The 15,473-nt window shown below is 27.4% G+C and overlaps 1 non-coding gene across 1 annotated transcript; it reads right to left on the reverse strand.

The window, feature by feature from the left end:
- Nucleotides 1–14,655: 14,655 nt before the first annotated feature.
- Trnag-ucc (transfer RNA glycine (anticodon UCC)) lies at nt 14,656–14,727 on the reverse strand. The gene has a single exon. It is a non-coding gene; the product is annotated as a tRNA-Gly (tRNA).
- Nucleotides 14,728–15,473: the final 746 nt, after the last annotated feature.

Here is a 15,473-nt window from a genome sequence, read left to right on the forward strand (position 1 = left end):
AAAAATTATTTTTATTTTCTGTTTATACTTACTCTTAAGACTTCTTAGAATTATTATTATTTTTGGATGACAATACTTTGTAATTTTTTTTTTCGTTTTGTCTAGAAAATTATTTTGAGAGTTGCAGGATTAAGAAGAAAAATTTAGAGTGCTATTTTTATTTTGGATATTTGCTATTTTTATTTCAGAAAGGTATAAATTAAATTTTATTTTGTCATTGAATTATGAACGTATAAATTTGATTTATTTTTTGAAAATGTTTACAAATTTTGAACTTATTTGATTATTTGTGTATTTGTGACGAATATTGAATCTCTATATGAACTTAAAATCTTCAAGAATAGTACCAAAAATGTTTGAAACTCATTAATAGGACTAGTTCTCAGATAAATATAATTTTCTACCTTAGCCAACTACTCCTGAACTAAATTTTAATTTTAATTAACAATATTAAATTCTACAATATTATGAATATATTATTACAATTAAAATAAATATATTGCTAAATTAATGTTAAATTAAATAAATACCATTTAAGAGCAAAAGAAATATATTTGAAATTGGGCTGAGTGAGTTCTTAGTTTTCCGTCATCAACATTTAGCAATCTCTAAATACTACATACATATCTATGTATGTAGTTAATTATAAATTAATTTCATATAGAACAATAAAAAAAAATTTACTTTATTGTTTTCTCTCTTTAATTAACCAACAAATTCATTTAAATTTACGGTAAAACAAATTTATTATGTCTAAGATTTACAATTCATTTTTGAAATAGATTTCAAAATATGCATATTTTTTTTTAAATTTTTTTAAATAAAATTATGATAAATGATAATTTTATTAAAGAAATATTGTAATTTCTTAAATTTCACTGTATTCAATAGAAAAGGGTTGATAATATTTGACAATGACAAAACATTAAATAAAATCAAATCACAATTTTATTTGTTTGTCATTGCCGGTCATTATACAAAATATTAATTAAATAAGTGTTCGTTTTATAAATCTAATGTACTGTTATGTACCGTTAATGTTCTTAGATTATGAAAGAAATTTAAAAGAGGAAATTTGGAAATTTTTCCGAACAATATTTTAATAATTTTAAATTAATATTTGAATACAAAATGTAAGACGTTTTTTTAAAAAAAATTTCTTAAATTTAAATTTAGATTAATGATGTGAAAATTGCTCTCATATTACATTTTATAAATCAAATTTTTTAAAATATTTTTGATCAGAAATTTCCAACAATAATTGTATATACATAAATGTTATTACAGAATTTTGTAATTTACAATGGCATTTCTAGAGCAATTGAATTTCATTGCTGAGAATTTTTTTTTTAAATTTATATTACAGAATTAAAATATTTTTATACCATTTTAAATTTTTTATGTATTGAAATTTCTATACAAAATTTCAATTATAACAGATTTATTTTAATTTGTGTCAATCATTGCTTAGCTGTAGTTCTTATAAATCTGTTTTTATATTCAATGGTGAATAAGACTAAATTTATATAAGCTCTAAAGTTTAATTTATGTAGGTCGTGATGCCTAAAGAGATAAATCACATACTTTCTTATACACATAAGTTAGAAGCTTGTTATAACAGTTAAATTTTCTAAGTTAATACATGTATTGGGGTCTTGTAAGGAAAATTCTCTATCCAACATAAAAAATCGTTTTAAAATATTTTGTAATTAATAAAAAAAGCTTAACTATTTTCATTAGTGAATTTTCTTTAATATTGGATAGAGAGTTTTTCTCACAGCCCCCATATGTGCAATCTGTGTGTGTACAGTTTAGGGTATTTTTTCTTGATAATATACAGATACAGATTGTTAACGTTAATTAAATATTTTTTTTTTGTATACAGAATTAAATATTGACACATTGAAGCCTATAATTATAGCCAAATAGGCATTCGTATAACAGTTTGTATAACAGTTCGTATAACAGTTTTAATGAAATTTATAAAAGTTTTTTAAATGATATTTTAGTTTTATTATTTATAATTTGAAATTTTTTGTGGTTGAATATGATTGTGTTAGAACCAAATGAAGCTCTTGTAGTTTATTACTTTATGTTTTTTCATTTTGTTGGTGAAAAAATAATTGAATTTCGAATTTAGAGCACAAGATTTTATTTGGAATTTTATACCTTATGTTGTTATGACAAGAAAAAAAAAATACAATTTATTATTTTTCGTATTTTGAACAAAAAAAAGTCATCCTTATGGCGCGCATTCTGTTTTTATACCCTGCACTTCGTGAAGGGTATATTAACTTTGGTATGGAGTTTGTAACTACTTGAAGGAGTCATCTGCGGTATGGACATATATATATATTCTTGCTCAGCGTAAAATTCTGCGTCGATTTAGACATGTCCGTCCGTCCGTCCGTCCGTCCGTCCGTCCGTCCGTCCGTCCGTCCGTCCGTCCGTCCGTCCGTCCGTCCGATCGCACGATAACTCAAAAACGGATAATGCAATCAACACCAAACTTTCACAAGTTTTTTCTTTTGTGCCAAGGACGAACCCTATTGTTATTGGACTAAGTCGGACAACGGGTTCGGGTAGCTGCCATACAACTCCAAGAGTTTATTTTAAATATTTCAAAAACTAATAAAGCTATAAATATAAAATTTTGTATACATGTGTCCAATTATATTCTACACATGCTCTAAAAATTATAATGGGATAGCTGCACCGGTTCGGGTGGCTGCCATACAACTCCAACAGCAAATTTTTTATATTCGGCAAAATAATAAAGTCGGATTCATGAAACTTGGCAGTCATGTGTCCAATTATAGGTCAAATATATTTCTGAAGTTTTGGAGGAATTGCTTGACAGGTTCGGGTACCTGCCATACAGCTCCAGAAGCTAATTTTAAATATTTGGAAAAATAATAAAGTCAGATTCATGAAACTTGGCAGTCATGTGTCCAATTATAGGTCAAATATATTTCTGAAGTTTTGGAGGAATTGCTTGACAGGTTCGGGTACCTGCCATACAACTCCAGAAGCTAATTTTAAATATTTGGAAAAATAATAAAGTCAGATTAATGAAACTTGGCAGTCATGTGTCCAATTATGGGCCAAATATATTTCTGAAATTTTGGTGGAATTGCTTGACAGGTTCGAGTAGCTCCCATACAAGTCTAAAAGCTTATTTTAAATATTTGGAAAAATAATAAAGTCAAATTCATGAGACTAGGCAGTCGTGTGTCCAATTATAGGTCAGACATATTTCTAAAGTTTTGGTGTCATTGCTTGACAGGTTCGAGTAGTTCCCATACAAGTCTAAAAGCTTATTCTTAATATTTGGAAAAATAATAAAGTCAGATTCATGAAACTTGGCAGTTGTGTGTCCGATTATAGATCAAATATATTTATGAAGTTTTAGTGGAATTGCTTGACAGGTTCGGCTACTTGCCATACAACCTTAAAACTTAATTTACATATATGGAAAAATAATAAAGTCAGATTCAAGAGACTTGGCAGTCGTGTGTCCAATTATATGTCAGACATATTTCTGAAGTTTTGATGGAATTGCTTGACAGATTCGAGCAGCTCCCATACAAGTCCAAAAGCTTATTCTTAATATTTGGAAAAATAATAAAGTCAGATTCATGAATTTGGCAGTTGTGTGTCCAAGTATCAGATCAGATATATTGGTGAAGTTTTAGTGGAATTGCTTGACAGGTTCAGGTACTTGCCATGCAACTCAAAAAGCTAACTTTAAATATTTGGAAAAATAATAAAGTCAGATTCATGAAACTTGGCAGTCGGATGTCCAATTGTAGGTCAGACATATCCATGAAGTTTCTATACAATGATTTCACAGGTTCGAGTAATTGCTACACAATAATGAAAGGTGCAGGGTATAATTCAATCGGTTTATACCGACTGAAACGTTTTTACTTGTTTTTTTTTTTAAATTTACAAATGTTTAAATCCTGTTGCATGTAACAATGACTGCGATTTTGAAATTCTTTTATTTTTCTTTTAATTTTTTTATTGTTTTTGACATGTTTCTGTTGTTGACTTTCTTAAACATTCTAAAAAAAGTATATATGTAAGTATAATGATGTCCTTGCTATTTTGAGTATCATTGGTATAATTTGAACACAATTTTTGTACACATATGTTCATTGCAAAATCATTTATCTTTTTGAATCTCTCTAGTAATACTGTAACAGCTAACACAGCAGTCAAGCAAAAAAAAAAAAAAAGGAAAATGGACATGACAATCAAAGCATGTATTTGAGTTTGTTTATTTCAAAGAGAATCCTTGCAGAGCTCTTTTTATTTCAATTCAATATGTACTGTTATCGTAATTATAAAGAATTTAAAAAGAATACCTGATAATTATTTTCGTAAAGATTGTAAAAAGAAAATCAGTATAGATAAATTAACTATATATTGCCTAGTACAGGGATGGCAAATAGGGTTTGATCAAAGTGCCAAAATTTGGGGAAATTTATTGTCACACTTTTTCCCGTGCCAGCACAGTACCAAGTACAGGTATGGTTAGGTAAATACAATATTATGACAAGTTGTAATAATATTTATTTATACATATTATAGTTCAAGGTATAAAAATTAATAAATACAGATAGAAAAAATATTCATTTAATTTTTTATCAGAAACTTTTTGTTTCATATTACTTGCAAGAGTTTTTATGTCGGGCTGGTACATTGTTGACTGCAGAGTAATACATGCTGCCGAATCTTCCTCTGTTAATCTGTTTCTAGTCTTTGAATGTACATGATTCAAAACGGAAAAAAGACTTTCGCAAGAGTAAGTGGAAGAGAAAATCGTTAACAACGAGATTGCTAATTTTTTGACAGAATAAAAGGTATCTGGCATACTATTCCAAGCTTCTAAAATTTTACTTTCCATGAAACATTCTGATTCCACATTTTGGGATCGATGGCTTTCTAAATCTTCAACAAGCTTCCGCATATTCACAAATTTATTTACCCAAATTGGATTGGATTGCAGATCAATAATTTGCATTTCTAAATTATCTAATCGCATCCAATTAAGGAGGTTATTGTCACAATCTTGCATATCAAATAAATATGGGTAATTAATAATTTTTAAAATATTTTCGATTCTTTTAAAATCGAGAAATCTTTGTGCAAACTGTTGCTTAATAGAAACAAGAATATTTGTAAATTCATAGGTGATTTCGCTATTAGGAAATTATCATTTTTAGGAAATTTTTCATTCAATCAATTTTTCAACGAGTTTTTAGATTTTTTATTAGAAAAAAAATCTATATAAAAATTTGTCGAGGCACAACTATAACGTGCCATCAAATTTTTTTTCCGTGCCAAGTTTGGCACGCGTGCCCTTTAATTGCCATCCATGGCCTAGTACAGGCAGGCAAGAGAACTGAAATTTGGTAGAGAAAAAGGTTATTCGAACATTTCGTAATTTTCTCGGCTGTTTTTGAATTATTATTTTTAAAAAACAAAATTTTACTTTAAAAAATAATGGAAATAGATTTTTGAATATATGTATTCCGGTCTTGGGTACTTTCTTCAGTACAGTTTCAGGTACTCTCTCTGAATAAGTATTCTCAGTATAGCATTAAAATAATAAAGTTCATAGCATAGAATTTTGAACCCAATAATTTGTGTTTCTTTCCTGATCGGGAAAGTTCATATTCATGTACATGTATTGAAAATTATTAACACTATTCTTTAAGAATATATGAAAATTTTCTTTTTTACGTAGAACATTTTTCTTTTCTTTTTTTTGACATTTTTAAGACATTTTGTTTACTGTCTTCGTGGCCGGAAATTTAATTGATTGCCATATCAAAAAGATAATTTTTTTTTTCAAATATCAAGAGTTTAAGTAATTTATCAGTATGATATCATAGAATTATGAACATATATGTACATATAAGAAAAAAGTATCTTGTAGGAAGCTATGTACAGTTTTATTATAATGGAACTTCTGAACATTATAATATTTTGGAAGAAATGATTATAGTAGTAGGGGAAAAAAGTGTGCCTTGTTTTTTTCGTTTGAATATCGATTATAATAATCGGTATAGAAAATGTTATTATTGATTTTATTTTAGAGTAATTAGTTTTTGAGTAGCAAATAATATTAATTTTGGATACATGAAGAAGTAGAACTATAGATTTTAATTTTGGTTTATGTTTTTGTTTCATTAGATCAAATGTATACAGTCCGAAATTGAGGGTTAAACTTTGATAATGGAATTGATGTTAAAGCTTTCAGATTTTAGAGCAGACCGATTTTCTTCAACCTTCTAAAAGTACTCCTAGAAGTCCGAGTTCCCACCTGCCCATAAACTTCAAAGAATTACCCTAAGAGCCTCAACACCAGTTCCAGGCCACTTTATACATATATTAACAATTTTACAGATTTTGTAGATGTACGATTACTATTCAGCTTTCATTGAGTTGATATATTGTAACAAGCTCTTATGGTGGAGAAGTAATTTTCATTCATTTTAACGTTTTCATTCCAACTATATTGTTAATATGTACATTATAGTTTATCAAATTAAGTTACAAACGATGGAGTGGGGGGTGGGAATTGCAAAGGTTACACATTTTAATACGTTTTTAGTTTTGGAATTAAAAACTCAAATTTAAAAATGTTCTTGACTCTTAAAATTCTTAATTTATGCCCGTTTATATAAAATCAATGTTAGTGGGCTTAATGAAACTCTAATAGTCTAATATATAAGTATGTATATTTTTTCAAGACAAACATGATTTATGAACATACTACGATGCACAATGGCAAATAAAGGTAATCGCGTATTTTGGATTTTTATTTTAGCAAATTAAGTCTGCTGTCATTAAGGTTTTTTTTAATATTTTTCTTTTTATTTTTGCTTAAAACATCAAAAAATCATCTTTGCAGCACGTGCCATATTTGTAGTCCTTTGAAAGTAAATTTTAATTTGAAAAAAAGAAAGAATTCTTACTTTTAAGCTGAATAGTCATTTTTCATTACGCATAAAGAAAAGAAGAAAACAAGAAATTATTTCTCTATTTTCAAGACAGCATAGTGATTAAAAGTATAAAGATTTCATACTGTGAGCATTCTATTGTCTTTGCATCTTTTCAGAAGAAACAAAAACAAAAAGATAAGATTGTGCTAGGAAAAGAAATCCTTAAAGAAATTATAAAGACAATCTGTACACGCATATATTTAACGTCTGTATAATGGTTTAGTGCGTTTAAATATATGTACACACACGCCTTGAAATATTCTGAAAACATCTGCTTTCTTCTTATTTTCAAAGTTTTTTAAAATTTAAGAATAGTTATTTTTTATTTTGATTCGTATTTGTTATTTCCTTCAAATGTAAGACTTTAAATCTTCTTGTATTTTAAGAAAAAATTTTAGAAACTGTACTACAATCAAGCCTAATACAACCATGTTACCATATGTGAGTGGGAGGCGCCCATTTTATTTCAATATTGTTGAATACTTTAATTCGTCTTCAGATTTTCTATTATTCTGTAAATGTTTTGCCAAATTTCTTTAACTTCTTTTTTATATCAAAATCTGTTCTATTATTTCCGCAAAACATGCTTTTCATGTAATTTAATTTTCCGATAACTCGCTGATTTTCCTGATGATTTTCTTACAATGTATAGCAATATCGGCTACGAAAATATTCGCCTATTCTTCAACCTACATACATATGTTAATGGAATGAATGAATTGTCTTTTGAGACTCTTGCTGGTGGTGTTAGTATTCTGTTCATCACATGGATTGATTTTGATTTTTACCTCCTGTAAACTACCAAATTTTTCTGTTTTTGCAAGAAAAATTGAAAATGTTTTATTAAATTTTTAAAACAAATTTATTTTTAATAAGTGATTCGCTTTTAATATTTTAAGTTAAAATATTCAAATGTACAGGCAATTGCTTATAATGAGGAAGGGTTCTTCCGAACATTCTTTTATAATATTTGAAGGATACAGGAGAATAAGTTTAGTGACTTCATTTTAGAAAATAGTGAAGCTGAAATAAAAACTATGCGCTATCTTAGTTTTAGAATAAATGGAAGACACACTGGTCTAGCGTTTCTATTAAAACTATTTGTCAAAATTCAAATGAGTAAGACGAAAACCTCATTGTTTTTGCAACCATTGGTTGATTTTTACATTCCTTTATAAAAGAATGAGATGGAAATTTCAATAATATGTATGTACGTCTGCAAAGAGAAAAAACAATAAATTTTGAAAATCGACTGACACTTAAAATTTATTTTACTAGTTTCGTAAATTAAAATCATGTTTTTAATTTAAATCACTTATTTTAAACGTTTTTTCTCAATTGTTTTTTGTGTTCTTTTTTAGCTGTATTTTTTTTTTTAATTTCATGCTACCATATAGCCCTTTTGAAAAGAAAAAAAAAACGGAATTTAACAAATTCGCAAAATAATTCGGACTCATAAGTATTTTAAGAAATAATAAAATAAAAAAAAATATAATTCGCGATTGCGACATGAATAAACAAGATTGAGTGGTGTGGTGCGCTATAAAGAATATTGAAAATGAAGTTTCTAACCGTGAGAAAATCTCTTCCAATTTTAAAACAAAAAAAAAATTTGTACAAAAATAAAACAAAAATTTTAACTAAAATGGATCGCAATCGAAATTGCGATGTTCTTAATCCAAAATAAAAACAAAAATAAAAATAAACAAAAACTAAAATATGAATGAATATATGGGGGTCGATCTTTAGCTTTTGGTTTTATTCTTATTAAAATTTATATAAAATGAAACAAAACGAATATGGAGTATAAAATTAGCTTTCCGGTTATAATGTCCCTGTTGACTTTGGCTAATAATTATCAACATGTGCTTAGCATGCTAAGAACAGAAGTAAAAAGTGGATGGACTGCATAACACATAACAAAGTGTGTATTCTGTTGCAAAGTTTCTTATTAATTCTACATATCCTATAGAATTAGTTTCTATTATCTATCATTAATTTCACTCTTTCGTTCCAAGCATGCTAAGTTTACTTGAAATACATAGTCTGTAAATGGAATGCTCTTTTTATGAAAGTTCTATTATAAGACACCATCTTTCATAGGAAAATTGCGTTCCTTTATCTCTCAACAATTTATTTATATATTCATGTAGTTTGGATTTTATACACCTGAAGTACTATGAAGTGAGAATGGAGTTTCATAGAATATTCCATAGAACGAATTCAGAATCTTTATGGTAAAATTTTACTCAAATCGCTGTCATGAAAGGAGAATTAACATGAAATTAATGAGAACCGGAACGTGCTGTAAGAAGCCGATATTTTACATTCTAACTAACCAATCATTTTTCTATATCCTAGAGTTGCTATTTTTCGCTCTTTGGTGTTTAAATTGACACGATTCTATAAAAAGAAAAAAGAATAAATGTTAAATACAACAAATATCTTTATAAAACACCAAAAACTTAATTTTCTTTGGACCTTTTTTTCACGATAATGTTTGGGAAGCCAGAAATTAAGAAAAAGAAGGTAACAAAAAAAACTTTTTTATGCTGTTAATTTAAATTTAATTAATGTAGAGATCAGTTTATAAGGAAAATTTAGTAAGCTATAATAAATTTATGATTCATTTTGATCTAAATCTTAAAAGTTTTGCAAAATATTAAAAGTTAAATGAGAAATGGAAAGGTAAATTCAATAAGTTATCGTTACGGGAAGTTAAAATGAGTCATAATGGCGTTATGATTTCTTTAAGTTTTTCTTTTGTATATAAAATGGAACTTTGAAAGCAGTTTTGTTTTAAGCAGATCGATTTTTATCATATGAACAGAAGGTCCTAAAATATAAACGGCATTATAAGGTTTTGTTATATTAACCGAGTAACGAAATCGATAATCTGATGTGATCAGCACGTAACCGATCGTAATCTGTATTATCTAGTTTAGCCTTATAAATACTTATTTCAAATTTTAACGAGAGTATTGAGCTTTCGGTTAACATACCTATGGAAAAATGTGAATTTGGCTATCTTTAAGCTTCACTTTATGCCATTCGAATTCCCGGAAAAGTTTGTCAGTAACTACCGGTAGCATATTGAACTCAAATATTAAATGTCAAAAAATTCCATCAGTAAGTTCCGTAGATACACTAGTTCGGTTTCCGAGCCCTAATATTACCAAAAATTTTATGACTTCGGTGTTTTACTGCTGTTGCTGTACTAATAAATTAAATTCCAAGGAAATCGGTTAATTATTTCTCTTTATATGCGCAAAAATATAAATTTAGTTTGTGGTAAACCTCCAGTTGTTAACATCTGATTACTTCTATCTATCGGACAATTTCAAAATAATCTGTTGAATATTTTCTTCAAAATGATCGCAAATGTAAGAAAGGCCCGAAAAAGAGTCCAGCTCCCGAGGATTAACCTTTCTTACAAGATCAGTTGATCAATCCGTGCCATAGCAAAAATAAACTCACATATAAAACTTCATCAAAATCGGTTCAGCCAAACTTGAGTTACACGCGTACACACACAGACCGACATCTTGCCGAAAATTGTTTATTCACACTTCTTTACAATGGAGAAGTGGGTTTCCACCGAAAACTCGATATGTGAAGTTTGGTGTGATCACATTACCTCCCTCATTGTATACAATGCGGTCGGTAATAAAACAATTTTTACACAATAAAAATTTATTTTTTATAATAATTAGGTTAGGTATAAATTCACTTTGACTTTGCTATTAACTCTTAACTGATTTGATTTACAAAAAATAAATTAAATTGTTCCTCAAAATAGTTTGCTACTAAATATTTATTTTTTTTAACGAAATCATGGAAAATGTTCCCAAAACATTTTTTTAATCGATTTCGGTAATGATTGTGAAGTTAAGTCGTTGCAGCAACGCGATGGAAGAACATTTATTTAAGTTATTTCTTGTATAACCTTTGCTTTATTTTATTGTAACATGCATCAATAGTATTGTTCTTGGTCATAAAACTAAATAGGTATTTTATATGGAATGATGATATTGGATCGGTTTAAATATAAGCTTCAGCTGTGATTGTATTTTCTATAGATAATCCAAAACTTTAATCGTAAGCTTTTCGTCTTTTAAGCAATAGCCAGTTTGGATTTTAAATTTCGAAAAATATATTCCTTCGTGGATATCTTATTTTTTACACTCGTAATCTGTATTTTGATATCAAATCTAAATTAAAATCTTAGTCGATTATTTAAAGTATGGTACTGTGACTCTTATTTTTCATCTGTTTACTCTTTTCAGCATTTAGCTCTCTCTCTTTTTCTATGTAGTGTAGGAGCTGAAAAGAGAAATTAAGTGAAAAACATTTCATGCAACACACGGAGCAGCATAAAAGCTCAGCACGGAAATGAAATATTTCCTCCACTTCTGATTAATTTTGAAATTTGAATTCTTCGTTGCTGTACGATAGCACATACTACAAATTAATTTAACTACCTCGAAATATCGAAAAAATATTTTTATAATTTTTATACCCCGCACTTCGTGAAGGGTATATTAACTTTGGTATGGAGTTTATAACCACTTAAAGAAGTCGTCTCCGGTATGGACATATATATATATGTTCTGGCTCGGCGTAAAATTCTGCATCGATTTAGACATGTCCGCCCCTCCGTCCGATCGCACGATAACTCAAAAACGAATAAAGCAATCGATACCAAACTTTCACAAATTGCTTCTTTTGCGCAAACGACGGCTGCTATTGTAATTGAGCCAATTCGGACAACAGGTTCGGGTACCTGCCATACGACTAAAAGAGATTTTTTAAATATTTCAAAAACTAATAAAGATATCAATATCAAATTTTGCAAGGATGTGTCTAATTACACTGTACATATGTTCTGAAAGTTTCAATAGAATGGCTGCACTGGTTCGGGTAGCTGCCATACAACTCCAAAAGCTAATATTAAACATTTGGGGAAAAAATAAAGGTAGATTCATAAAACTTGACAGTCGTCCAATTTCAGGTTAGACAAAATATTCGTAAAGTTTCTATTAAGCGGTTGGACAGATTTAAATATTTCAAAAACAAAGTTTTAAACTCAGATTGTCAAAGTGCAGGGTATTATTCAGTCGGTTTATACCGACTGGAACGTTTTTACTTGTTTAATCAAAGACCTTTTTAGAGACAAAATCGTAATATGTATAAAGATTCTTTATGCATTTAAGAACTACCTTAAAGCTAATACAGTATGTCCTTGGAAATGAAACAGCAATATAATTATTTTTACCAGAGAATAGTATTTTAATTCTAAATTTACAAAGACACTGTTTACTAATACTTTAATAATAACATTGTAATTGAAAGGATGGAAAAATAGAAATTTCATAAGAAAGCTGTAATCGTATAAAAATTGTTTTATTAAATTTTTGGTATAAGAGGTCATCCATATCCTCCTTCTCAAAAATTTTTTTCTCTTCTTTAATAAAATTTTAATGTTTTTTTTTGCATTTATTTCAATTTTTCATAGTAATTCGTACATATAATCAAGCAGCTGGTATTGATATATGCAAGACCATAAACAATAGACTAAAAATATATTGTATATATATCTAAGTGAAATAATAAGGATATGCTTACATAGATGATTTTAAAGGATATTTTGAACATATAGATATTAAATTAATATTGGTTGCATTCAATTATTTTGGAAATATTTTCTTAAGAAATTCACTGATGTTCCACAAATTTAATATATGTAATATATGTACATACATATTTTATAATGTGTATATTATTGTGGAAGTATGTACTTTACATTATGTACTATAATATTGTATAACATATACCTTTGTAATAAATTATAGTGAGAACACAATAAAGTGATATACCACCCTATTGTTACTGACGATAAAGTCATAAATATTTTGAAGATGAATAGATGTTGACAGTTTTAAGTATCTTAAGGACTATTATATTGAATTTGAATGGATGAATTGACGCTTACATATTTTTTTCTTTGATTTTTTTTCTTCTGTTTTTTTACTTTATTCAAACAATGCTCTTTACTATTATTTTTTTACTGAAATATTATATAAAAAACAGTATTACTTTTATATATGTGTTTTATATGTATGTATATACATATGTACATGCATTCATATAATAGAAGTGCAGAACTTTATGGTCATATTTAAAAGCAATTTAATATGATCCAATCTTTTGTTTGAACCAGAAAAAATAATATCCTTGTGTATATACTTTAATTTTAAAAAAGGATATTCGTTTGAAGTTTAATAATACGAAAAGGATATCAATTTAAAAAAAAAATTGTGCATATACTCGTATGTGACAACGTATATATTGTATGCATTTAAATATGAGTATATCATGTTGATTCTATTTATATGCTATCATTTATTAATATTGTATAACAAACATTTTATTATTAATGAGCGCAACTGAATGTCAATTTTATAAAAATGTTCTTTACATTTGATAATATGAAATTGATAGATGATTTACAATAATTTAAATAATTTTTCTTTAATTCATAAAACAATTTAAAACTGTATTTAACATGAAGTGACGTAATAATATTGAACATGAATTGACATCCCTTAATACAATATAAGTTCTTTAAGAGTTTCTTAAGAGATAAACTTCATAATCATATTCAAAATTTAAAATTTATAAAATTGTAGATATGTGAGTATATGATATGTAACAAATTTTATTGAGAATTGAAAAATTTTGGAGTTGCGAATTGTGAAGTATAGGGAAAATTAGAAAAATTTGAAAAAGAAATTTAATTAAGAAAAATCGTGATGTTGTCATGCTAAACATAACAAATATACTAAAGCTTTCCTATACATATTTTGGTTATACTGTTTGTGAAAAAGAAAATTATTGAGTACTGCTTGGAGCAAGGAAAACTTTAAATACATTGAATATTTTTTTTTATATTTTATAAATAAAATTGTTAGTTAGTTAGTTATAGCATAAAGGAGGCGCCTCCAGCCTCAACACCCAAAAATTAAAATATTAAATTCACCGATATCCCTTCTTAAAACATTCCTTCTCAATAGAACAATTCAACTCTTTAAAGAAATGCAATTAATTTTCCACGGACAATTTTTTGAGAGCTCCTCCTAGTCTCCAAATCGGAAATCTCCGAAGTGCATTAGACTAAGGCATTCAAATTGAACGTGTCGCAAGTTTTCTGCCGCTTCCAGTTCCTGACAAATACGACAAACATCCGACGGGTACAAAAATTTATTAGTCTCACATGATGTATATATGTCAAAGTCAATAGTTCTCGCAGATTGCAGTATTCGTATTTGCTTAATGTCGGCTATATTATAAAAGTACTATATCAATATACTTTTTCCTTTTATCTTTGCCTTCTTTCCGCCTATCGGATTAAACATAATTGTATTAACGAATTAAATTTTATGTAAAGTAAAAAAATTAACTTTAGAAATTCGAATATTTTTGGAGCAGTCCATGTTTGTTTCAGTTAACTTATTAAGTTTAATGAATTGGTAAAACTTGTTTAAAGTTTAACTATTTGTTATTTTATACAATATAACCTTTTATATTGTATGTAGAAAAAAATATAAAAAAATTAAATTATACAATTAAAAAAAAAAATTGCGTCGGCCGGGAATCGAACCCGGATCAACTGCTTGGAAGGCAACTATGCTGACCATTACACCACCGACGCTATAAAAATTTTAAGTATTTAAATAAATTTATATGTATGACAAAGAAATAATAAGTAACAAACAAAGCTTATGCTTGTGTACATAATCTGAAAAGATCAAATAAATTACGGATGAGAAAGAAAAGAAGAATATAAAATATTAATGATGATAATGACGTAATTATTATTATGTTTATCATCAGCAGAAATAGAAATATACATAAGTATGCTAGTATGTATCTATAAAATGAAAAGTCAGCTGGACCAAGAAGCTTTTGTTTTCAAAATATCATATTTCTTCTTGACTTTAAATTAGACACAATGTTAGCTTTTATAGAGAATTGTAAAGTTATAAAAGTAAAAATTACTAAAATTTTGTGTATGTAAATATTAAATTATGTATGTATACTTAAGTTTTAATTCAAATAATATTTTTGTATTTAGTATGTGAGTAATTACTTATGTATGTGTATGAATATAAAAACAAAGTAGAAGTGATTTACTAAGTAACTTTTAAGAAGGCCTTTAAGTTCAAAATTTTGTATGGTTATGAATGCAGAACATTTTCAAGAGAGTCAAAAATTACAAATCCACATATATAGGTGCATATGTACATACATACATAGTGTTTGTATATGGTTTAAAATTTAATGTAATAATATGATGATTTTTAACAAAATTTAGGAACATACGTTATGTATGTAATTGCCAATAATAATTTATTCCTGTTAACAAATTTATCATTGATTATTAATCATAATAATCCG

The sequence above is a fragment of the Condylostylus longicornis genome, unplaced genomic scaffold (assembly GCF_029603195.1).
Source record: "Condylostylus longicornis isolate FDR11 unplaced genomic scaffold, ASM2960319v2 ptg000100l, whole genome shotgun sequence".
Taxonomy (NCBI): domain Eukaryota; kingdom Metazoa; phylum Arthropoda; class Insecta; order Diptera; family Dolichopodidae; genus Condylostylus; species Condylostylus longicornis.